Source organism: Castanea sativa, chromosome 7 (assembly GCF_040712315.1).
Source record: "Castanea sativa cultivar Marrone di Chiusa Pesio chromosome 7, ASM4071231v1".
Lineage (NCBI taxonomy): Eukaryota > Viridiplantae > Streptophyta > Magnoliopsida > Fagales > Fagaceae > Castanea > Castanea sativa.
In genome coordinates this window covers 40561974-40588204 of record NC_134019.1, presented here as the reverse complement: position 1 = coordinate 40588204, position 26231 = coordinate 40561974, and the positions used below count along the sequence as shown (strand labels likewise).

Below are 26231 nucleotides of genomic sequence, written 5' to 3'. Positions count from 1 at the left end.
AATAACGTTTAGCACACAATAGTTTTTATATTACATATTGTAATTGGAATGATAATATTTTTACTAAGTTTGTTACTAAATATCTTTAATATGAATCAAGATGTCAAAAGAGTTGTGCTCCGCTATAATTATTGGTGTCAAAAATCAAATCCGACATGCTGATGATATCAGTTTATTCTTCAATCTTAGAATCAAATCAAATTACAATATATATTCATTCTCAAAAAAAAAATTAGAATGTTTTCAAAAAAAAAAAATTTTGAATGTATATTTCTTTTTGTTTTCCCGAATATATATATTGATGGGAAGACTATGCATTCTTTTATTGATTACCATATGAATGGGTTACATCCTGAACACACGCGAGCTCAATTGGGCTAGGTTTGACCAAAAAGTCACCATTTTTATTTTCCACCTATATAGCCGGACAAACTTTTGGCGGGTTAAAAAAATGCAAAAGAGTTAGACCAATGTGCAGAGTGCAATAATACCTCGGTCTACCATCAATAATTTTTTGAGGAAGATGCGTGGCTAATTGTACTGTCATCAAGAAATATCTCAAACAAAAAACAAGTCTACCAAGTTACCAACCTAAAAAAAAAAACAGCTCAGACAAGAAACAAGTCTACCAAGTTACCACAAAAAACAAGTCTACCAAGTTACCAACCTAAAAAAAAAGAGAAGAAACAGCTCAAACAAAAAAAAACGTCTGGTAAAGTCAGGCGAGTACTAAAATTACATGCTGGTCGATGCAATGGACAAATATTAAATTTATAGGCTCGTCCATACAAATGACAAGCATCCAATCCATAGGACCGTCCATAAGAAGATGACTATACAGCATTAATGACACAAATATAAATGGTTTCGTAACCAACGAACTCCAATTGTTAAAAAGGCCAACCATGACCCAATTAAGTCTCCATTTAAGCTTAGGTAGACGTTACTCAAAACAATCAAAAGAGACATTAAGAGATTGCCATAAGTTACACTTATAATGAGCCTCCTAATAGTTGTACTAGGGCTATAAAAAAACCACCAAGTACCAGGTTAAAGGTACACAAATTCAAACAAACAGAATTACATTCTGATTCTCTGAAAGATATTGATCCTATTGACTTAATGATTGGAGAACTGTTGACTTATGCTACTTCGGTGTCTTTTTCTCTCATCTTTGTAGGGAACATTACCTCGTCCAAGCTTAGACGAGGTCATCGACTACTGACCGTTTTTGGCTTCATCACTAGGTTCAAATGAAAGAGGCTTCCTAATCTTAGTAGCTTGCTCAAAGCCATATACAATTTCAATTAACTTTGGCTCTGAACCTTTTAGTCTCCCAGAACAAATACTAATTGGAACCCTTTTACTATCATATCTTGCAGTGTCACTAATTCCAGGAAAGTCCCCAATTGCAAGGGCAGAAGTAACACTAACACCTGAAGGTCCTAAATATGGAGTCATCAATGCATCAAGATTATGCTCTATCCAGCGACAGAGCTAGGCAATTTTTTCAACAGAAATTTTTTTGGTTTTTGATTTATATTAGGAAACTATATAGTAAAAGGCTGAAAATTAGATTTGAATTAAATAAACTTACATAGCAAATTTTTATTGATGGAGTATGAGGTAGAGCAGGAAAGATAGGACAAAACATTTGAACTCATAGACGGACAAACTTTTGTTTAGGCTAATTGTTTTTTTTTTTGTTTTTTTTTATCGAGGAACAAGACAGAACTTCATAAAATTAAAAAATACCGGCCAGACCAGCCTAAATTACAAAAATAAACTTTGGTGGAAGGGTTAAGAGGTTTTACCCATATTCAAGAAAATCTTTTGAACCCAGAAGGGCCCAAGGGGCCCGAACCTCCCCTGGCCCAAAAGAAATTATTTTAATTGGGTACATCTAGACTTTTTTTAGGGTTGGCCCTTCTTTTCTAAAACCTTAGTCCTCTCCTGTAAAAGCCCACACAACCCAACCCAAAATAATTAAAAGCCCAATTGAAAATTTTGCCCAAGGTCGGTTACAACTTAACCTAATTCAGAAAAAAAAAAAATAATAATAAAAAAAGAAGAGAGAGAGAACGAGAGACTATAAAGAGAGACCTTATCCAAAAAAAAAAAAAAAAAAAGAAGAGAAGAGGGTGACGGTGACAGTGAGTGACTCACTCCGCCGCCACAGCGTTCATACACGCCTCCAATTGCTGGCCACCGCCGTTGGCCGCTGCAGCCTCCAGCCTCCATCCCGAATCCCGATCTGCTTTAAGTATGATTTTTCTCTGTACATTATAATGTTTGTGAATTTGTCATCTGTGATTGTGTGTGTGTTAAGGAGTCTCTGTGTTATCTGTTTTTGCATCTGCTAAGTGTCTGAGATAGTGAGAACTGAGAAGGGTGTTGTGATTTGTGTATAGAGTTAGAATACTGTTTGGTGCTTGAGACTTTTGTTGATAGTGGGGGCAACAATGACAGTCAGACGGAGTTAAAGAGACAGAGACAAAGACAAAACATAATATAATAAACATGTTACACAATAAAAAATTGGGACTTGGTCACGTTACTGACTCATTATTTTATAACTAATATTTTTAAATTAGATAAGTTAGGGCCGAGAGTGTTGTAGAAATATGTACAGTGAAAAAATATTGTGAAAATATGTATTGTGGTATTTAAACAAGTAAAACTAATAATATTTACTGATAATTGTTGTGTTATAAAAAAAATTTAAAGTGGTCATAAACTTTTTTTAAGAGTAAAATAATCATAAATACTTTAAAATTTTATATGTAATAATTATTTTTTTCAATTTAGGCTGACAGCATTATGTCCACAACATTTTCACAATAAATTTTAGAGGAAGTTGTTATTGATTTTGATTTAAACTTATTATTGGAATTACATTTTTCTCAAAAAATAGGAGCAAGTAACAATATACAAGCATTTAAGATTTATCCTATAGAGATAATGAGATAATGAAGTGGCTTTAATTATTTGGGTGTGAAAGTGACATGGCTGTAATTAATCCATGTGGCATTGCCACATAAGTGACATGTACCATTGTGCGCACTTTCTTGTACACAAAGTCACACTATGTGCGTTATATGTGCACTAACGTCTCTTTTTTTAAAATGTATGTGTATATAAATAAACAGAACTGAAGAGTGAAGAACATAGAAAAGAAAGAAAGAAATTGACGCAGAGGCAGGCGGGTTTGTGAAAGGCTGTTAGCAAGGCGTACACAATCGCATGTCTGATATTTGTCAAATACAAATAACAAAATGGTAACATTTTTCAAATTGCAAGTGCAGAGTCACTGACTGTTTGTGTTTGATGATTCTGAATTCTATGTTTGGAAAAAAACGCAACCTCACCTTTCTGTTTCTATCATTCTCAGGTGCTTTTGGAGAAGAATCAGGAAATCGAAGACGAGAAGAAGAAGAAAGAAAATAGAGAAGGTTTTTATTTTATTTAATTGTGGTTTTTATTCGCAATAATACCATGCATATATATATGTATAGTTTGCTGATAGTGATTGTATTGTGTTTGATTAATTGTTAATATATATATATATATATGTGGTTAAGTTCAAGTTATATTTACAACACTCAATATATTTTTTATTAAATGCGAATTTTTAAAAATCCACAGTTATGTTTTTTTCTCATACTTTAAAGAGAGGTGTTACGTCTACAACATTTTTATAACATTTTTACAACAAATCATAGGTGGTTAGTTGTTATTGGTTCAAATTTGAACCTAACACTAAGATTACTTTTTTGCCCCAACAATAACAACCAGTAACATCCTGCCACTTAGGATTTGTTGTAAAAATGTTGTAAAAATGTTGTGGACAATCATTTCTCTACTTTAAATGCTTGCAAAATTTCGAGATAAGCTGAGATTAATAGCTATACTATTGTTTAAATTTAAATTTTTTGTATTTAAAATTGGAGATGGAATACTAAAAATAGCATTTGATTCACATGAAATGTCTTAAGAATAAAGAGAATATGTAATTTAATTGTGGGATTTTTGAAATATTGATTATTTAAAAAGTTATTAAGTGGTGTACAAGTACAACAAAGGTAACTTGAACCCAACCCACACATGAGTGTGTGTAGTTTGTTTTCTATTAGAGTGAGTTGCTAGGAAGCTTGGGCACTGATAGGACATATGTATGGCATCTCAAATGAAATGTTTGTGCTTCCTAGGTGAGTTGCTGATTGTGATGTATTTTTTACTTGCCTTGTAATTTTGGTTTCATTTGTTTGAATTGAAAATGTTGGATGCGTGATAATATATATATATATATATGTATATAATGTTTGGAGTGTTTGGAATTTGACCCCCTCATGCTTAATGTGAACAGTGGAGAGAGAGAGAGAGAGAGAGAGAGAGAAACCGGCGTACCTTTGAAGATGTGGGACTTTAAATTGCTCATTGGAAATCATTTATTGGGTCATAGTGAGCTCAAATATGTGGGTTGGCCTTATGGCTTATGTTCACAATATAAAGCCCTAGTGGATATATCTTTATTGTATTCTCAATTGTGCATTCCAATATAGAAAGCACGGACATGAATATGGGTACAGGTGTGACATAAGTAATTTTTGAAAAATTATAATATGACACGGTGGGTAGGACACGGATTTGACACAGGTACAACATTCTAAATGAAGTGTCCATGTTTTCTAGATTACAATGAACCCAAGTATGGTATATATAGAGGCTAGGGTTAGGTTTACACGAGCTTACAACATAATTAGATCTCTTGGACCATTACACATAATTTACTTATAAACCTAATATCTTTAACCCTCGTATGGTATATATTATGTTTTCTTACTTCCATTTTCTTATTATATTTTTGTAATAGTAACTTTTCTTTACTTCAATTATTTTCTCTTTTAGAACAAGAACTGGATAGAAAGTAAATTTGCAGTAAAACATTGCATTTTATTCTTGAAAGTTATTTTCTCCGTGGGAATAACTTTTAACCTTTTTTTTAAATAATTATTGGTCAACTTGAATGCATAATTTTCTGGCAGGCAAGGTAGAAGGAATTGAAAAAGCAAAAGGCTTTAGAGAAAGCTGCTAAACTGCAGGTAACAAGAACATATTTTTTGTAGAGCGGATCATATATTTGCATGACTTGCTTTAATGAATTATTGATGCATATGAGGATTGTGTATAATGATTAGTGTGTTCCATTTTTTTTAGGCACAAATCAACTAATGAAAAAAGAGTGAAAAGAAAATGGTGAAGCGTGGGGGGAAGGAAGAGAATTGTGAGGACTTTCTTGACCCTGAAACACCTTTTGGCCAGAAGAAAGACTGTCTAGTCAAATGGCAAAGCAGTACAGTCCTACTGCAGTTGAGAAATCGTATGTGTTGTTTTTCTTTTAATCTCTTCCTGTATGAAATTGATCATGATTAAAACTTTTGTACTATTTTCATCCTTGATTTTGCTGATCTAGGTGGTATGCATGGTGGGAGAAATCTGGGTTCTTTGTTGCAGATGCGAAGAGCTCCAAACCCCCATTTGTTATCGTGAGTTTCTTTCTGGAATTCTTTAAAAAAATTTCTGGAATTATAAGAACATTTTCATTTGTTAATGTTTTTTGTTTTCCTATCACAAAGGAAATTTTGAACAGGAACAAATAGTGACTTTGGTGTGAATTAGATTTGAAAACAACTTTCATGTGCATCTTGGGTGGTTTTTAACATCTCTAGAATATTGAAGAATATGGTTAAAATTTTCTGAGAAGCAAGCCAAACTATCGATAAGGGCTTGTATATTTTTGCAACTGACTGGAATACAAAGAAAATATCAAGTAGTGATGCAATTGTGACAGCACGGAATTGAAGCCCAGCTCCTTAGGATTTGGTTGCAATGTAGGATGAGGTTGTAAATTGGAGGGATTTGGATAGCGGTGATGAGAATAGTAACTAATATGGATGAGACTGAGGAATAGTTACTATGATTTGTTTTCTGCCTGTCTAACAAGAAGTTTTGTTGGCAAACAACTATTTCTTGTAAAATTTTACTCAATTCATTGTCAATTAGTTTATTAGGATTTGAGCTATGACTGGTTAAGTTTGCCCATACATTCTGGCCATTTGAGTTTTTGGTACTGTCTGTTTAACTCCTATGAAGTATAAATTGATTATGTATGTATGTAAAAACTTTAATCTTGAGAATTTAGCCATTTGATAAATGCAATATAATCTTACCTATAAAATAAAATATAAAAAAATGAATGCATTATAATCTTGAGAATTCTCATAAGTATAACTGTACAAATGTAAAAGAAATGTATGAAGCATGCTGTGCAACATGTAAAGACGAATTGATTAAGTTAAATGCAAGTTTAACTGAAAGGAGTAAGATACAAGTGTGTATATTTAATTGCATTACCTGGTTTTGTACTCATAATTTCTGTTCTTGACTCGGTTCCTTTATTTTGCAGGTCTTGCCACCTCCAAACGTGACTGGTGCCCTCCATATAGGCCATGCCCTTACTGCTGCTGTAGAGGTCCTATGGTTTCCGAAAATCTTATGTTTATGCTATACATCTGCCATCTTCCTTGTGGGTTTTTTTTAATATGAATTGGTATATACTGCATGCAGGATACGATTATTCGCTGGAGGAGAATGTCTGGATACAATACCTTGTGGGTACCTGGCATGGACCATGCTGGGATTGCAACACAGGTTCTTATTCCTTTTTCTATTTAAACAAGTTGTTAGTATATTGTGCTTTTTAAAATTTCTGTTTACTGTTGACCTTGAGTGTAACGACCCAAGGAAAAGAGCCAACATCTACCTTATACCTCAAAAAGGACTAGACACAATTGTGGCTCCTTATGGTTGTTAGTAAAGCCTAGATCTACCTAGTATATGCTCGATGCACTCATTACACACCCACAGAACACACAATCAAATTTGGGTCATCTCAGTGAGAATTTAGCTTTTTGCAGTTCTATATTGCTCAATGACATGTAGCTTTGAGAATGTTAGTGGGCATCTTTTGGGTTGGGGAGAGTGAGGCCACATATTAATCTGTGGCATAATGCTGTATGAATGCTATCTGTGCATTCGACTTACTGTGAGATCTTTGGTTGTTAAAGGTTTGTGGGGATTGGTAGGAGCCATATAACGCGGTAGTATAATGCACTCAGAAGGCTCTGTGTGCATCCAACTTATTTATAAGATGTTCTACCAGCACTGACCTCACACATGTTATCATCCTTTAATTGACTGAATTCAGCCCTCACCATTCAGCCCCAAATAGACATCAGGATTGCTGCTTTTGCTTATTTTTACCCCTAAGCTTTGTAGGAAACCGAAAGCTCTGTGGCCTCTGCTTTCTGCGCCCAATGTTTTGCATAAATCAATCTGAATTGGCTTTGGACCAAATCTCTGTCTAGGGAGGACCTTTGAATGGGTCCAACCATATGACTAGATGGCATTGTCAGGCTCGAACTTATTACATGTCATATGCCTTTCAATAAGCATCTTTGGCTAATAGCCCATTTTCAAGCATGCTTTACCCTTCCAACAAATATATACTTATGCTTGCAAGTTGTAAATGAATTTGAATATTATTTACAGTTCAGGCTATTTGTCAGTCAATTGTTTAATCTGAGGTTTTTTATTCTTTTTACTTAATCTTTTTAGGTTGTTGTGGAAAAGAAGATAATGTGTGAAAGAAAATTAACCAGGCATGACATTGGTCAAGAGAAATTTGTATCTGAAGTGAGTTCAAACTCTCTCTCTCTCTCTCACACACACACGCATTTATCCTGATGTTTCCATTATATTGTGTTGAAAGGTCTGGGATTGGAAAAACAAGTATGGTGGCACCATTTTACAACAATTACGTCGTTTGGGTGCCTCTCTAGATTGGTCTCGTGAGGTAAGGGCTCAGTTTGATATAACCATTTTTACTTTGTCCATAGATAATTATGTATCATGATATATAATATTAAAAAAGGTATATGTTGGCCCATATCAATTAATTTGTAAAATGGATACTCATACAAATTAATCATGTGCCAGCAATCAAATCTGAACTGGTGAACAAGGACATTCAGTCCTCTGCTCTACCATCTGTGGATAAAGCATACCATTCTTAATGATTTTCTTTTGTTTTTCAATCAGACTCGGTCATGAATCTCTTCTTCTTTCTTCTTCCCCCATTCTCTGAGTGATTTTGCACATTTTTCTTCTTTTCAATGCTTCACAATGGATGAGAAAAGATTAAGAACTGTGACCAAAGCTTTTGTTAGGCTTTACAAGGAAAAACTTGTTTATAGGTATGCTTTGACATCAGGGGAACTTAGGTATTCTTTATCATGGTGGTCATCCATTTTTTTTTTGAAATAGCTTTATTCATAATTTTTGAATTGTGTTCTGCCTCTGAATTAAGTTCTGTTCCAAAGTTTTGACCTAAATTTGGATACAGATAGTAAATTAGTGTTGGCCAACAATAATATCAGAAGCTTCCTAATGAGATGATTCCAAACCCCCCCTCCCCCCCCTCCCCTCTGCTCTACCATCTGTGGATAAAGCATACCATTCTTAATGATTTTCTTTTGTTTTTCTATCAGACTCGGTCATGAATCTCTTCTTCTTTCTTCTTCCCCCATTCTCTGAGTGATTTTGCACATTTTTCTTCTTTTCAATGCTTCACAATGGATGAGAAAAGATCAAGAGCTGTGACTGAAGCTTTTGTTAGGCTTTACAAGGAAAAACTTGTTTATAGGTATGCTTTGACATCAGGGGAACTTGTGTATTCTTTATCATGGTGGTCATCCATTTTTTTTTTTGAAATAGCTTTATTCATAATTTTTGAAATGTGTTCTGCCTCTGAATTAAGTTCTGTTTCAAAGTTTTGACCTAAATTTGGATACAGATAGCAAATTAGTGTTGGCCAACAATAATATCAGAAGCTTCCTAATGAGATGATTCCAAAAACCCCCGACCCCCCCCCGCCCCGACCCCATCCCTTTTAAATCACCCAATAAGAGAAAATAAAAGAAAAGTGGCCTTTTTGCTGCATGTTGTTTGTAAGAATTATTAAATATGCTAAATTTACTTTGAGGGCTTTACACATTTTATTGTATAAATGATTGTTATTAATTCTTAAGTTAATAATTTTAAACTTTCCTAGCATTCATATTTTTCTTTTAACTTTACAACCCCTTTACCCATCAGGGTGAAGCCTAGTGGTTGAAGCTATTTAAATTTTGTCTTGGTCAAGATTGTTAATTTTTACAAATTTAATTTCATATTAATTAGTTATTATTATGTCATCACGGTATGACCCCAGTTGAATCTTGGTTTGCTCTTTACTTGAACCCCGGTGTAATCTTAAAACCTTGAATGTCTCATTGACTTATAATGCTATTTATCTGCTGTTTGAAGTTTCTCTATTACATCCTTTCCTCGCAGAGGTGATTGTCTAGTGAATTGGGATTGTGTGTTACGGACTGCTATATCTGATATTGAGGCAAGTCATGTCCTCTAGCATGCAGTCTTTATAATGAACTCTTTTAGATATATTTTTTTTAATTAAAAAAAGGCCTTTCATGGATTCTGAATTTATTGAAGTTACTTGTTCTTGAAGGTAGAGCATATTGAAATCAAAGAAAGGACTTTACTAAATGTTCCAGGATATGAGCAACCTGTGGAATTTGGTGTTTTAACTTCATTTGCTTACCCTTTGGAAGGGGAGCTTGGTGAGATTGTTGTGGCTACTACTAGGGTGGAAACTATACTTGGAGATACAGCTATTGCTATACATCCTGATGATCGAAGGTACAATCATCTTCATGGAAAATTTGCCATTCATCCCTTTAATGGAAGAAAGCTTCCTATAGTTTGTGAGACGACTCTTGTTGATCCGAAGTTTGGGACAGGTGCTGTTAAGGTAAAGTTATTTTAATGGCTATCGAAACTTGCATTAAAATTTCCTTTTAAATTTTATGATTCTAGGATGCAATAACTCATATTCCATGAATGATCCTACAGATTACCCCGGCTCATGACCTGAATGATTTTGAATTTAAAGAGCGTCATAATTGTGAGTCCAACATTATTGAGTCCATCAACATTTTTACTGATGACGGGAAAATAAACAGCAATGGTGGCTCAGAGTTTGCAGGGATGCCATGATTTAAAGCTTGAGAGGCAGTTATTGAATCATTACAAAAGAAGGTATTGGTACTACATTATTGTGTATACAAGTTAATTAACTTAATTCTGTCTGAGGCTATAAAAATTATATTCTAGATTTAACTTATTTTTTGTAAGTCACATTATGGAACTTTGGGTGAGGGTGATTGAACATAGGTTAAGACATGAAATGAAACTTAATGTCAGAGAATTAATATCGTTTTATCCTAGAGAGATCTACCTCGGAAGTTATTTTCTAATTATAATTATTGGAAAAAAGATGAGGAAAAGTTTCTTGAGATGGTTTCGTCATGTGTAGAAGTACAATAAAGGCGAGAGTCTCCAAATTCTAATTATAATTATTGTGCATATAGAGTTTAAATCTAATATATCTGATATAGGGAAATATCATAATCAAAATTTTTCTTTACTATGTTCCTAATTCTAATGGATAAGAGGATGTCTTGTCTACAAAACTATGTTTTGGAAGGGTTGCTGTAACATGTGAGAGAGAACAGTACAAGGGGAAAATAATTAAAGAACGAAGACAGAGTGAGAGAGATTCCATCTGACAGTAATGGGAAGAGAGAGAGAGATCGGTTATTCTTAATAAATAGAAATAAATTAATGAAATTAAAAAATAAAACAAATCCCTGTGTGGGGTGCTGTAGCTGTAACAGTGGTAAAGTCCATTTTTTAGTTTGTTTCCTGTTTCTTTTATTATTTTTAATCTTTAGCTACCACACTGTTGGGGTCCATGAGTTTTAGAAAATGAAAACAAAAAAAGGCTAAAAAAAGCCTGACCAAACTGGCTCTTAGTTAGCAGATTTTCTTGTTTTGTAGGACAAAGTGGCTTGTGTTAGTGAACAAACTGTATTAATTACTAGTAAAACTGAAGCATAAGATAATCTCAATATGAATTTTTGATTCTCTAGAAGTATTTGTTAGCTCCATTGTGGTTCATGAGAGAGAGAGAGAGAGACTGACAGAGGGTTTACGGTGGCCTTTTGTTTTCAGCGCAGGTCGCCATACGAATTTTGTTCTGGAAAATTTTTTATTTGGCTAAAATTTGCTCCACCATGTTAGTTTTTCTATATCAGGATTGGACTATTGTCATGTTAGTATAGTTACACTGTTCTTTTTTTTTTTTCTTTTTTTCTTTTTTTTTGTTTTAGTTTTGATAAGTAGGTTGAATGCTCTGTTCTTGGTGTCTGAAAGTATTTTTGATAAATTCTCTGTATGACGTTATATTTATCCTATATTCATGTAAGTTGTGTCCAATTCAAAATTTGTTTGACCACTTCATGTAACACTGCAAGTTTATGTTGTTTGTGTTCATTTTTTATTATTTGTATAAGGGCTGCACAAGTTACCTTACAGAATAAAAGAAACGTAATTTAAAGGCACAAGTTTATTTCACTTGTATAGATAGTATACAACATAATATAACAGCTGTTCTATGTTTATCTATTCTGCATGTGTGATACTGTTTATTACACAATGTTTTTATTACTTTGCATTTAGGGTCTTTATAGAGGTGCTAAAGGTAATGAGATGCGTCTTGGCATATGTTCAAGAACCGATGATGTTGTGGAGCCACTTTCAAAGCCCCAATGGTTTGTTACATGCAATAGTATGGCAAGGCAAGCCCTTGATGCTGTCGAGGACAAGAAGATTGAGATCATCCCGAAACAGCATGCTGCTGACTGGAAGAGGTGGTCTTACATATCTTCTTACCTTGCTTTGTAATATGTTCACGTCATAACGAGTAAATACATACTGAAAAGGAGTGCAGAATATGGACCAGATGATGTCATTGCCTGATGCAACTTACTTTCTTAAGGTTGTTCTGCACTGCTTTTTTTGAAAAAGAGAGTTATTTTGGAAGTTTCTTGGTGGGTTATGACTTGTAATCTGCCAGGCATGCTCCATTTAAGTTGCTTTTTAGCATATCTATTTTTGACATGTTATTCTACGCTTAAAAAACTGAGTATTTGGGTCTTAAACATCACAGATGGCTTGGAAACATTCATGATTGGTGTGTCTTGAGGCAACTTTGGTGGGGTCACCGTGTCCCTGCATGGTATGTCACTCTGGAGGATGATGAGCTGAAGGAATTGGGTGCTTACAATGACCGTGACCACTAGGTGGTTGCAAGAAATGATGAGGCTCAGGAGGAGGCTAGTCGAAAATATAATGGGAAGAAGTTTATCTTAAGTCAAGATCCTGATGTGCTTGATACATGGTTTTCTTCTGGTCTCTTTCCATTAGCAGTTTTGGGCTGGCCTGATGATACAGAAGATCTAAAGGCATTTTATCCGACTTCAGTTTTGGAAACTGGCCATGATATTCTATTTTTCTGGGTTGCTCACATGGTAATGCTAGGAATGAAGTTGGGTGGTGAATCTGGAGATGTACCTTTTAGAAAGGTAACTTGACCTTGCCCTATTATATCTTTAGAGCCATGTTATGATTATTTTTGTCCTAAGTTGCATAATAATACACAGCCTATAACTTGACATTTGACTAAAGATTCAATATAATATTATTAGACAAATATTTGTTAACTACATAATATACTCAGACTAAATATGACAATACCTTAAAGTTCAGGATTTATTCAGATGGTAGTTGCTCCTTTGCTCTAGCTCAAGTTAGACCTTCTCCCCATAATAATTTGGTGGAGATAGCCACAGAGGTTCTGGTTTCAAGAGATACTATTTGACGTGTAAATTACTAATAAAAAGATACATCTGTATGTTCAGATGAAGGATGAATGGTTTCTTGTCAATATTGAGCAGTAAGGGATATATATCCTCAAGATATGACCAAAGGCTGTGTTTGTATTCTGAAATGATGGAAGTGAAACCAGAAAAGGTCCTTATGATCTGTCACTTAATCTCCATCTTTTGACCTGATGTTCACTCCATCAATAATATGCATACTTGATATTGTGCAAGGCTCTTTTGGTGTGGCCACTGGGAAACTTCTCAGATACATTGTGGTGTGTTTACTTTCCATGACACCAGAAACATTTGGGAGCTACATTACCAGATGATCGTAAAACAAAGGAAGAACCTCTTTCCCCAAGTTTTCATTTTAAAACTCAAAAAATGGGGCCTAAATATTTCTTGTCCTTTATAAGTTTATATCATACCATTAACAGGGTTGAGGGTTATGGTGAGGAACTATGAATGCTCTTGCCCAATTTCAGTCTGGTGGCTGTAACATATTTGATATATGTGGTTGTGCCACAAGTACCAGTTAAAGCTGCTTGCAGATATGTATACATGCAGATATGTATACATGCATGTATGTATGCCAATTCTCTTTGGATCAAATGCCATCTCCATCTGTAAACAAGAGCTAGTGTGAGTTCAATAGTTCAATCCCATACGGATGCATAAGATGCTTTATTTGAACAACAGCTATAAAGCCTTAGTCCAAATGGGGTTGGCTATGGATTCGCAATAGAAAAATGTAGTCAGTATATTGGAAATTTTTATTATTATTTTCTATATGGTGTACATTTTCCTGTGCAAATCTATTATAATAACTGTGGTGACGTGATCTGATTGAAGCACCTTAAACTCTATGTAGGTTTATTTGCATCCCATGATTCATGATGCACATGGGCGCAAGATGTCTAAGTCCCTGGGAAATGTCATTGATCCACTTGAAGTAATAAATGGGATATCCTTGGAAGGTCTTCATAAGAGGCTAGAGGAAGGTACTTTAGATCCAAAGGAACTGTCTGTTGCTAAAGAGGGACAGGTGAAAGACTTTCCTAATGGTATTCCTGAATGTGGTACGGATGCTCTCCGCTTCGCACTTATTTCTTACACAGCTCAGGTTCATTTCTTTACCCATCTTTCTATCACTTGTTTTTCTGATTCCTTTAATTGAATTACTGATATAAGTAATCATTTTGTCTTGCAGTCTGATAAAATAAATCTGGATATCCAAAGAGTGGTTGGGTATCGTCAGTGGTGTAATAAATTGTGGAATGTTGTACGATTTGCCATCAGCAAGTTTGGGAATGATTATGTTCCGCCCGCAAATGTAAATCCAGATAAATTGCCATTTAGCTGTCAATGGATACTGATGATGCCGAAAATATCACCAGTGAGTTGCAAGCGCTCCTCAGACGAAAGCAACACTTGCAAAAAGAAAATAAACGACCTAAAAGAGAGCACCGGTGTGGTGCCGGCCAAAAACCCTCCGAAGGTCAAGTTAGAATCTTGTTTCTTTAACCCTAGAGTGCCAGAGTTAAGAATAGTGTGCGTACCTTCATATTTAGGGTTTCTGAGGTATTTATATTGAGTGGAATTACCTTTCTTTTAGGACACAACTTCCTTCTCAAGCTTATTTCCATATAGGAGTCTTCTCAAACATGTGTCGTAAGAAGTCCAAGTGTGCACGTTTGCGTGGGGATAAAGCAAAAACCCATTTAGAACATATCAAACGTCGTGCAACTCGGAGTCTGCAATTAATTCATACATGACGGATACTCAGCAAAATCTAACCGTCATAGTTGTATCACCTACAGTGTCGATCCGTCTTCATCATCTCCGTCCATTCAAGTTTTATGGGGATACCTGTCTCCTATTTTTATCCCCTTCAGTTGCCCCCTTCAGTCCTTGGATCCGTCTTTAAAAACTGACGGATTCATGGAATGACTAAAGCAATGTATTGAGAGGGGACGGTCTTAGTATACCATGACGGATGACACGTGGCCTGCATTTCTGACGAAGAACACGTGGTCCTTGTGGATTGGCCATTTCCCCGAATCAAGGCGTCGCTTCGTATCCCGCGCCCTTTGTTCTATAAAAGGCCAGATATTTCTCCCTTCATTTCTTCTTCTTATCAAAAATTTGTGAGCAGAGCGCAACCGTCACAGCTATCGTGCCTTCCTGTTGTTCAGCAGATCCGTCCGTCGTTCCTTGTCAAAAACCATCTCGATTCGGTATGTATTCCAAACCCCTCTCCGTCTTTCTTTGAATTTCATTGTTTTAAATATATGCTCTCTTTAGATCTGTCGGTGTCTTAGGTTATACCGTCATAAATGTAGGTAATGTCTAGTGCGTCAAGTAACCAGTCGTTTGTCCGCGAGGGGGCGGGCTACGATGAAAAGTTTCCGTCAGGTCCAAGAGTTCCTGACACTTCAAGTGAAGAGAGGAATCCGTCCAGTACCTCTTCTTCCCTTGATGGTGGTTTGGAGACGGAGAGTTCTGAGTCGTCCAGTAGCTTGGACGGTGTGGATCCCCCCGTCCAGTCAATAATCGGCCCAGATGGCCTAAGAGAGTTCCTCATGCTGCCTCTTTGGACGGTAAATGATTTTAGGTCATCCATGACTGAATCTCAACTCAACACACTTAGGACCAAGTACCAAATACCAGATAACATCCGTCTACGCCTTCCTAAAAAATCCGAAAAATGCTACTATAAGGGGGTAGACGGTGTTGGAATCTACGAGCAAGCTTTAAAGGCGGGGCTCAGATTTCCATTAAGTTCTCTTCACCGTCAACTTCTTCAATACCTTGGCCTGTCCGTCACCCAAATCTCCCCAAACGCCTGGAGGGTGTTTATTGGGGTTGAAGTTTTGTACGGGGCAATGTCTGACGGTGCCCGAAGGTTGACGGTGGAGGAATTTTTCCATTGCTATCGTCCAACAGAGATAGTCAAGTCTAAGGGGATGTATAGTTTTGCGGCTAGAAGCCCATTATTGAGGCTCGTCAGTGATACTCCAAACTTGAACAGAGACTAGAAAAGTCGTTATTTCTTTTTGGAAGGGGACGAATGGATGTGTCGTCCAGGAGATTTAACTAACATGCCCGTCGACACAACATGGGGCATAATGCCTCCGTCGGGTATGTATCCCATTTGTTTCCGTCCAATCATTCTTCAAAGTTGATTTATTTCTAAGGTCTAACCGTCTTTTGCTGCAGCTCGGGACCGTCCACAAGTTGATTTGGAGCAGTGGAATTTTCTGGAGAAAATTTTTAACAAAACAAAACTGCAAGAGAGGACTTGGGCTCAACTCGTCACACTCGATACGCTTCACTGGTATTGTGACGGACCCGAACCTTCATCCGCTGCCCGTCAATACGATAACAGAATTCGAAAACGTAAGTTCGTCGAAACTATACCTGTCTTTCATCTTTCGTTTTACTTTATCTTTCGTTGACGGTGCTCTCTTTTAGGTCGTTTATTTTCTTTTTGCAGGTGTTGCTTTCGTCTGAGGAGCGCTTGCAACTCACTGGTGATATTTTCGGCATCATCAGATACTCTCATTATTAAGCAAAGCCATATCCAAAACTATTACGGCTTTGGAGTTGTATGAACTCTCAGATGCAGCAAGTACTGTGTATTCATGGTGGCAATACCAACTGTGCGATGTTTTTATTGAAGCAATTAAACCTTTCTTTGCCGGAAATGATCTAGAGTTTGAGTCTGCAAGAAGTTCTGCTCGAGACACACTTTGGTTATGTCTTGACAATGGGTTGCGATTGCTTCATCCTTTTATGCCATATGTTACAGAAGAATTATGGTAGCGCCTTCCTTCATCAAGGGACCAGACAGCGATAGAATCAATTATGATGTGCAAGTATCCATCAATTGTAGACGTAAATTACGTTTTTAATATAATGTTATTATTATTCGATGTCCACAATTGATTCAATATTGTTAGATTCAATATAATATTATCACTAACTACTGGTTGTAGAGGTCATGTAATTTTTTAGTTTGAAAGCGAAAATTAGGCCACAGATAAGGTGAACCATTGGATGGTTCCTCCTCCCCTTGTAAGAGTAAGGTGGATGGTGCAACTGTGGGTTCATACCAATAGAAAAAGAACAAAAGAAAGAGACAGATAAGGTAGACCTTTAGATGGATGACCTGGATTTGGGGCTCGGCATTTGATGTATAGCAGGAAGGCTCTCTGAACCAAAAGTATTCAGTTAGTTAAATTTAATAAATTTTAAAAATAATTTTGACATGTAATATTGTTCTTGGTAATGAAGGGATTGCACTCTCACTACTTACACTCTCTTTTATAGTTCACTCTTTGATTCAAATAGTGACCAAGGATTTGATGAAAAATTGATTTGCATGTTTTGCCATGAATCATGGCTTCTGGTTTATTGCTCCCTCCATCTCATATTGTTGGTCCTATTTAGAAACTTCTACTTTTTTAAAGGAGCATCATTTGACACACTATCTTTTAAATATAAAATTATAAGTTTTCAAAACTACCCTCCTTAATATAAACTTAAGTAAAGCCAAATGAAAAATGGGTCAAATAAATTGAAGGGTCTTTTAGGAAAGTTATAGAATTGTGATTATTAATTTATAAAGCAGATAGCATTTTGGATATCTTAAATGGAGTAGAATACCAACACTATTGAATGGAGGGAAAGTATAATACACTGCATAAGCTCTTTGAAAAGGATATGATGGTAACTATATGATTTATAGTTCATATTATCAATCTTTTGATGGTCTTCATGTTATCTCAGGGCTGGAGAAATAAAAGGGTGGAATATGATATGGATCTTGTAGATTCTGCAGTGAAATCTCTCAGGTCACTTGCAAATGAAAGACGTGAAAGGTACATGGAATTTTTTTTTTAAATTAAAAAAAGAAAATTCCTCTTCTTTCATTTGTTTTTTGCATCAACTAATTATTCTTTTGCTTACCATTGCACTTTCTTTTTCTTAAGCAAAACTCAAATTCTCAATTTCAAAAGAAAAAGAAAAAGGTAGAATACTAATTAGAGAAAGTCTGGGATATGGTATGCCAGGATTATCCAAATGGCAAAGCCTTGACGTAATTAAAGCCTAGAACTGAAAACATCTAATTCCAAAAGGTCAAGGAGGATCCCATTTAGGACACCAAACTGAAAGCTTAAAAAGGATGATCTCGGAAACAGCATTTTCATCATATGGATAGGGATCTTCACTCCCTCAAAAACTCAGTCCTAGCAGTTAGCACTTATAGGTTCTTTTCCCTGCGTTGTTTGTCTTTATTGTCTTTTGAGGGTTCCCAATGTTCTATGGTTCCTGCTTAGCGGAATTACAAAAGAAAGTTATTTTGGTCTTTATTTAGGGAATAATTCGTAACTATGTATGTTTTTAAAACCTTAAGGCCCACTTGAGAATGTTGTGGTTTCAATCCCCTTGTTTTTTATTTGGTTGTTGAGAGAATCTGGCAAAACATATGAAATCAATTCTTTATCTTATGATTCCTGATGTATTTGCCCAGTTTCTTTATTTTTTTTTTATTTGAAGTATAAAATAACTAATAGAGAATTATTCAAATTTATGAATTTTGTTTTCCAAATTTTTATTTAGCAAACAGAACTCTGTAGAAATGAGGATCTAATGTGAATTGTGGGATCGGATGCAATGATTGAAATCAATATCTCATGAGGGAAAAAAATTATAGGAGAAGAGAGGAAAAAGTTCTCAATTTGAGGGAAAGTGGTGGCAAAAGTAATCTAGACAAGGCTCTAAGAGGCACTTCTAGTTCTACCTCATTCTTAACTAATGTGTCTGTCTTGACCCCCAAATCCTAACTCATAAAAAAGGTTGTAATCAGTGCACAAAGCTCCCACTTTTGCAGGGTCTAGGAGAGGTCATATGAGATAAATTTCACACTAATGAAATTGCCAATGAGGAGTAACTCAAATGGTTTCTCCTCTCGTACATAAGGAGTGGAGGGTGAGGTTGTGGGTTCACAACTCATTAACTGCATAACTTACAATAAAAAGAATTTCATACTAATCAAACTGAGTTCTGGTGAAATTCAAATTTTCCTTTCCAATCTTTCTGATCAAATAGAGTGCCTGTAAATGTAAATCTGTGCAAATATATGTTAATTTATCTGAATTTGTTGCTAATGAACTTTAGCTCAATTGACATCTCCTCACCTTGCAAGTGCTAGGTGCATGTGTAACTTCTTACCTATAAAAAAAAAATAAAAAAATAAAAAATTTTTCAGATTAGAAATTTTTACATTACAAGATTCCCTAATTCTGGCTATGATTCTTCTGTCTTCAGGCGAGCAGCTTTTGTGCTTTGCAGAGATTCAGAATTTGCAGAGATTATTAAAAGCCATGAACTGGAAATTATTACTCTTGCCAATTTATCATCTTTGAGGGTATGTCACATATGTTGCTCTTAAAGTAGCTCTTGTATATTCATGTTTGAGGCATTACTTATAAAAAAAAGATACATTCACACACGCACACATATATACACACCCATTTCAGACATGCTTTATGGATTCTTAGTTGCCAAACTTCTTCTACATATTGAAGTTCTCAATCCATGGACAAGATGATGTTTTCTGATTTGCTTTGTCTGCCCTTGTATTGTATGTCTCATTTTAGTGAAGTCTTTGTAGCCATGTGATTACATATGTGTCTTTGTATTAAAATGCTCCTGAGAAGTTATTCTGCTAATGTATGTCTATCCATTTAGTTGGGTGAATAAACTTTTTATCATCTACTAGCCTCATCACACGCACTTCATGCGTGCGATGAGACTTTTTTTTTTTGGATTAGTATTATAATTTTTCACTTATTTTAATTTGAAATTTACACTTAATTTTCCACAAAAATTGTAGATTTAGAACCACTAATATGGCCAAAAAAAAAAGAAGACTAGCTCTAAAAAATAACACAAAATAACATTGAAATATGTTTTTTTTTTTTTTTTTTTTTTTTTTTTTTTTTTAAAAAGGAAACCATGGGTGGGATTTTTTTAAAGAAGGTGGGGTAGTTTTATTTTTTAATTTTTTACCGAACTTAGGATAGGTGTTTTTTTGATAGAAAACCGTAGGGTGGTTTTTTTTAGAAGGTGGGATGGTTTTTTAAGGAGAAAGTGGGGATTGTGGAGAGTTTTTTTTTTCATTTTTTTTTTTTAGTAGTCCTATTTTGTAGATTATATATATATATATATATATATATATATATATATAATTTTTATTTTGAAAATCTAATTTATAAGTGGATAAAGAAATTTAAAAATTAACAAGAGAGTAGTCCTATTTTTTAAGCAATGTTTTAGTGGGAGTTAAAGTTGCAATTTTACAGGATTGTCCTTTAGTTTTGTCTTTACTTAAACATAAGGCTGTAAGGGCGTTTTAGAACTAAAAAATGAGGAATCCAAACAGAAGATAAAACTACAAGACAATCTGGTAAAAATGCAACTCTAACTCCCACTAAAATATTGACTAAAAAATAGGACCACTTTCCTATTAATTTTCAAATTACTTTATCCATTTATAAATTAGATTTTCAAAATAAAAATTATGTATATAAAATTAAAAAAAAAACAGTTTCTTTTTCTACAAAATAGGACCACTAAAAAAAAGCTTCATCTCTTGTTAATTTTCAATTACTTTATTTACTTATAAATTAGATTTTCAAAATAAAAATTATATATATAATTAAAAAAAAACATAGGTTTTTTTTCTACAAAATAAAACCACTAAAAAAAACCTCATTGCACACGCTTTGCACGTGTGATAAGGCTAGTATGATTGAATAATATATTGAAGTTGACCATTAGCATTTGTTTAGTTGGGGTGATTATTGGGGGATGGAAAACTAATGAGGGAAAAGGGGAGGGAAATCCTATTTTTTATGTTTTTGGTAACCAGGGGAGAAGGGGGTGGATTTTGGTGGGGCGTGGGTGTGTTTTTCCCGGGCCCACCAAAAATGAATCCTCCCAATATGGGGAGAGAATGAGGAGGAAAGCGGGTTGATGGGAAATGACTCATAATTTTATTTGATAGTAAGTAATATTTTCTTTTTTAATAATTACAAAGAAATTATAATGTAGAAAGGGCATAAAAGTAAATTTATAAAACAACATTTTCCATCCTCACTTTTCTTCTCAACTAAACAAAAGATTTTTTATCCCTCCACTTTTCCATCCCTCCAAATAAACACACAAGGGAAAACTTAATGTCTTTTTATCCTTCCACTTTTTCATCCCCTCTGTTTTCCATTCATCCGCTTTTTCATCATCCCAACCAAACAAAGCCTTATACTGTGTGACTATATTAATTCTTGCTTTGAATGGAGGCTGGTGTTGCATATTGCCAGTTCATTTCCTCTGATTAAAATACTTCTCTAATGTGAAATAAATATTATACAGGTAATCAGTGAGAATGATGTGACTACAGTTGGATGTACAGTATCTGTTGTAAATGAAAACCTTTCTGTTTATCTTGAGCTTCAAGGAACTCTTTCTCCAAAGGCAGAATTTGAAAAGTAAGGTAAAAAGTGGATGAGATTCAAAAGTAAGATTCTGCTGGAAATTTCTTTGATATTTATCTCTCTAAAATTGGTGGTGGATCTTAAGTGGCACTTCCAATTAACAAGTAGAAATTAGAAAAAAACAATTAGAAATGGTGTAAAGTTCGGGAACGCATAAAATGCTTCAAAACATTATGCAAAAGATTTTGTATCAAAGAAAGGCAAAATTCTGCATTCTTTAGGCATAAAAAATAAAGAGGCAAAATTTGTTGACTTTTGTATATTGTGTATGAGACTCATTAATTTCACCTATTGCTATTGAGCAAACTTATTTATAAGCATCTACTGAACTGAATTTGTTTCACCTCTGATCAAAGTATATCTATTACAGTAGATCCTGGATTTTAAACTGTTAATTAGGTATTTATTTGTCCTGTACACTGCATGGTATAGGCATTTTGTTACAATCAGTGTACAGTTCATATGGAGAAATGAAATATGGTTGGGATAATGCCAACATACTTAGAATCTGGGTTCAGGATGTAAAAGACCATGAAATATATTGGATTTGTTCTTCATGTCAAGAAGTTTGTGTGAAGTGATATTGCCCAATTTTATTATATTCTGAATTAGATTTCTTTCTAATTGTTACTTTTATATGTGGTTTTTAAGCAGATAAATAACTTGTATACGGAAAGTTTTTAAATTAAGGCTTATATTATTATTATTTAGACTTTGCGTTCAACCTTGTGAAGTAGTCTCTTATTCATGAAATATCCTTTTACTTGTTGAAAAAAAAAACCATCTTCTATGTTAAGGCTACTGTACCTCGTAAACCTCACAACTGAAACAGTCAAACCTGAAAGGACAATGTATTGTTTTTCAATTGGTTCTATAGCGTTAAAACTTAAAAGTAGTTTTTGTGGTTAAGATTATGCGATGAAATTCTACAATCCTAGAATATAATACTATATCCTGAAAGTGAAAATGAAAAGGCTAATGGTGACTTTGAAACCGTTTTATTGCCAGGCACGGAAAGATCATATCAGCATCAACTGTTCTTTATTCAATACTGAAATATTTCAATATTTTTATTCTTATACACGGCACTGTATGTTGCAGCTGGCTGATGGTTAATTTTTATTTATTTTCAGGCAACATGACAGGCTGTCCAAGATCATGAGTGTTGATGTGGCTTGAGCGGAATAGACGAACTTCTGAAGATATGGAGAGCTCCTTGGATCAACTAAAACCATTGTTTGCTCTATTTCTTTTTTGTTGGTCCCAGATTTGGGGATTTACACACTGTTCTTATACTTTAGAGTTTTAAATTTTTCTTAGATTATTATTATTTTTTTTAATACTTCTGTACTCTTTTAACACTTTGTGTTCATCATTGTGAACATAAAGTTTATATTCTTTAATGAAAATTAGTTAGTTGCCCGTACGATGCACGGATAATATTGCAATATTTTATGTAATATTGTTTGGAGAATATTGTACTTATATTTTAGCATAATTTTTATAGAATTTTATTAGTAATAAGTTCATCATAAAAAACAACAATTATAAATTGCACACACATATCCATTATAATTTTTTTTTTTTTAAAGTAATGAGCAATTTAAAAAACTTAAAGAGGAATTCACTCCATATGCACTTTAGGACTCCATCAGATTCCACACACTACCTTGATTTTATAAACAAACCCAAATAGATTTCAATCAATGCCTTTCATAATAATGCTCGCGCGATGATTAATTTTATAATGCTTACCAACCATTGACAATTCATAATAATTGAATAGCTTTTGAAGTAGGGGTGTTGAACTATATTTGGGAGAGAGTGACCACAAATTTGGGCTAGGTATAATTTTCTTCCTAATACTTTCAAATCTTAAATATTGATTTTTATATATAATTTAAAAAAATTTAGAATTATAGGGGGTCACTCATGGCCCCCTTGTTTAGTTTAGGCTTTAGCTGTAGCACTACTCGCAGTTATATTTGCTTGGTAAAAAATAAAATATAAAAGAGCCTAAGAGCGCCTTCAATAAATTAGCCATAGTCATTTTTTGGAGAGCAAGGAAGGATGGATAAGCGCTGGTTCAGTGGCATCTCAATATCTGGATGAATATGAATCTGTTTTGAGTTGCGACAGTGAAACCTTCATCCCACCCTTCCGACTCAAAAAACGGCTGGCGTGGGGTTTGTCATTCGGAATGAGAGGCAATTTGATAGCAACCCTTAGTAAGAAGCTTTAACGCACCCTTGGGAGCTATTGAAGTGGAAGCAAAGGCCTCTGAAGTAGGTTTCCAGTTTGCTAAAGATATGGGCATTCAGGAAATATTTGTTACGGAGGGTGATTCCCTTACAATGATACAGGTCTTGAATGAGCAATCTCCGCCCCTATTGTCTGTGACTTCGGTTGTTTATGGTATTTTGTTGTTCCTTCTTGACTTTTGTAGAGTTGCCGTTTCCCATGTTTGCATGCAAGATAATAAATCTGCACACCTTTTAACTAAAAATTTTCTAGACATTGATAATTTTTTTTGTTTGGATTGAAGAAAATTATTATTTTTTAGAATACAATTTTTTCTATGATGTTATAACTGATTCTTTATAGTTGAATGATATCCATAGTCTTCCTATATATCAAAAAACCGAAAGAAAAAAAAAAAACAGAGTTCATGCAAGTGAGTTCAGTCAACTGTCATGTTCCTAAATCAATATATCAAATTTTAAACATAAAATAATAATAAATAAATAAATAAATCACTTTTGAATTGTCTGTGTAGGGTCAATGGACCCAGGAACATGTATTGGGTTGGCCCAAGAGTATTTGTTGGGTTAAAAGCTCAATTTGAAGACACTGAATGGTCTGAAGATATGTGAATGTCAACCCAAGAAACAATACTAATAGGTAAAGAAGTGATATCTGAGGAAGAATATGTCCTCGGTTATGTAAAGCCAAGGTAGGAGAAGGGCTGGTTAACGTCCACAGACAATATTTTAGATGATCCTATAGGTAAGGGGAAGCTTGGTAGATATGGAAGATAAGAAGAAGAGTGGTAAAAATATCTAAGATAAAGCTCTTAACACCGCCACCGCATTGAATGTTCTACAACTGCTTCTCTAGTCACATTAATGAGGAAGTGATGCCTGAGCATCAGGGTTCAGCCTTACAGCTGACTCCAAAGACTTCAGAGAAGGTGGATGTGACAAGTATCTAAATGGTAATCTGATTCATATATGGAAGATGGGGACAATGAGGGAGATGATATAAAAAGGACAAGGAAGACGCATAGAAGGGGGAGAAAAAAGAGAGAAAACACTGTATACATCACCATCCTTGGTTGTAATCTATCTTTGAAAGAATTAATACAAATCATCCTTGGCTTGTGTCTAAGGATAAAATTCTTTCATATAAACAGTTCCTTGTGTGTAATGTTGAGATCAAACCCATTATTTTAGTTATCAAACATCACTAACATCTAGATTTCAAGCCCACTCTCTATAAATTTCATTGTATTGGGCTTTTTGGGCCTATTCCCTTCTCATTGTGAGTTTGGGTGCAAATTGTGACCTTACAGTCCGTGTGACACCAATTATGTTGTCATATCACTTTTGGTAAATATTTGTAGAAAAACTGATATATGTCACATATAATATTTTGGAAGACCACAATTATATATATGAATTTAATTATAATTTACTATAATAAGTTATAATTTCAGCTTAAGTATTTTGTGTAAATATAATAATCTATAAACTTTCATTCCTCTTTTCATCATGAAAATTTTAATCAAATTATTAAAGAAAACATTGACGTGGCTTATAAATTATTGAGTATATGACATGTAATTTGAGAAAATTACACATTTTAAAAAATTAATATATATATATACAGACACAAGGGACTTGCATCACATAAGGGATTTTTTTGCAAATAACATCATTTTGCTAACAATTTTGTTAGGTAACATCATTACCAAATTATTTAGGAAACGAACATCACAAGTCTTTTAGACTCGAGTTCACTGTAGAAACTCGAGTCTTAGAGACTTGAGTTCCATGTGCTAGCAGAGCTGATGTGGAACTCAAGTTTCAAAGGCTCGAGTTTCACGTGTATTTTTATTCCCCATCAGCTCGACAGTACATGGAACTTGAGTCTTAGAGACTTGCTATAGTGAACTCGAGTTTAAGAGACTCAAGATGTTAGTTTTCTAAATTGTTTGGAAAAGATGCTAACTAACGAAATTGTTAGCATTTTGGTGTTAAATTGCAAAAAATTTCACATATATTCATATCCAATACTAGTTTCTGAGCACGTGCACACGCGCGTGCTTAGAGGCTTTTTTATTTTTATTTTTTTTGATAAAGGTTAATAATTTACATTTATTATAATTTATAAATATTTTTTTATTTTTCAAATAAATAAAATTGATAAACTTTAGAAATAATAAATAAGTAGTAACTGTAATTTTTTTTTTGAACGTGAAAGGAAACAAATCTTAAATTTTAGGAATTCTTTTTTTGAATTCAAAATGAAATCTGTTATTTGACATCCTATTTCTAAATGAAGTTACCCTTCATTAATAAGGGTATTGTTGAATCACATAAAAGTCTAGTTAAAATAGGGGAATCTTCTTACAGTTATTGTTTATCTTTAAAATTTATCTTTTTTATTTATTTTTTAAATAAAAATATATATTTTCAAATTATAACAAATGCAAATTATTAAGTTTTATCCCAAAAAATAGAAGAGCCTCTGAGTGTGCTTGCTT

General features: G+C 34.3%; 1 long non-coding RNA gene and 1 pseudogene across 2 annotated transcripts; both read left to right on the top strand.

Annotated features, from left to right (window-relative positions):
- The first annotated feature begins 2169 nt into the window (after positions 1-2169).
- LOC142642709 (uncharacterized) lies at positions 2170-3452 on the top strand. Of its 2 annotated transcripts, XR_012845723.1 has the most exons (3): positions 2170-2263; positions 3150-3278; positions 3392-3452. It is a non-coding gene; the product is annotated as an uncharacterized LOC142642709 (long non-coding RNA). The 2 variants fall into 2 exon arrangements; XR_012845724.1 differs by having other exon boundaries at positions 3150-3416.
- Positions 3453-5238: 1786 nt separating this feature from the next.
- Positions 5239-22823, top strand: LOC142642708 (valine--tRNA ligase, mitochondrial 1-like; annotated as a pseudogene).
- The last annotated feature ends 3408 nt before the right edge of the window (positions 22824-26231 follow it).